Below are 382 nucleotides of genomic sequence, written 5' to 3' on the forward strand. Positions count from 1 at the left end.
CCCCCGTGTGGGCTGCCCCAGCGGCTGAACGGGGGGGAGACTGCCCCCCCTTGGGCAAAGCTTGTGCTACCATATCTGTATCTGTCATCTCAATTTCTCTGTCCGTATTAGTAAGAGAGTCAGCTTACTGTGGCTTTTTCTTTCCCTTTCTCCTCCTCAAAGTCATCTCCATATTACTTTTGTCTATTTACATATGCTTTTTCCCTGTTCAGATACATAGTAAAAAGTTCTCCATATCTTAGTTCATCAAACCTACGTAATGATCTCAATTCTACCATCAGGTCAGTAATGATGTTACTTTCCAAACTCCCATAACGAGGCTAATTTCCTTGACTTAATTTTAAAGTCGGCCAAACCCGTGTGGACAGTCTGATCAATTCTC

Source organism: Corvus brachyrhynchos, unplaced genomic scaffold (assembly GCF_000691975.1).
Source record: "Corvus brachyrhynchos isolate BGI_N302 unplaced genomic scaffold, ASM69197v1 scaffold281, whole genome shotgun sequence".
Classification (NCBI taxonomy): Eukaryota; Metazoa; Chordata; class Aves; order Passeriformes; family Corvidae; genus Corvus; species Corvus brachyrhynchos.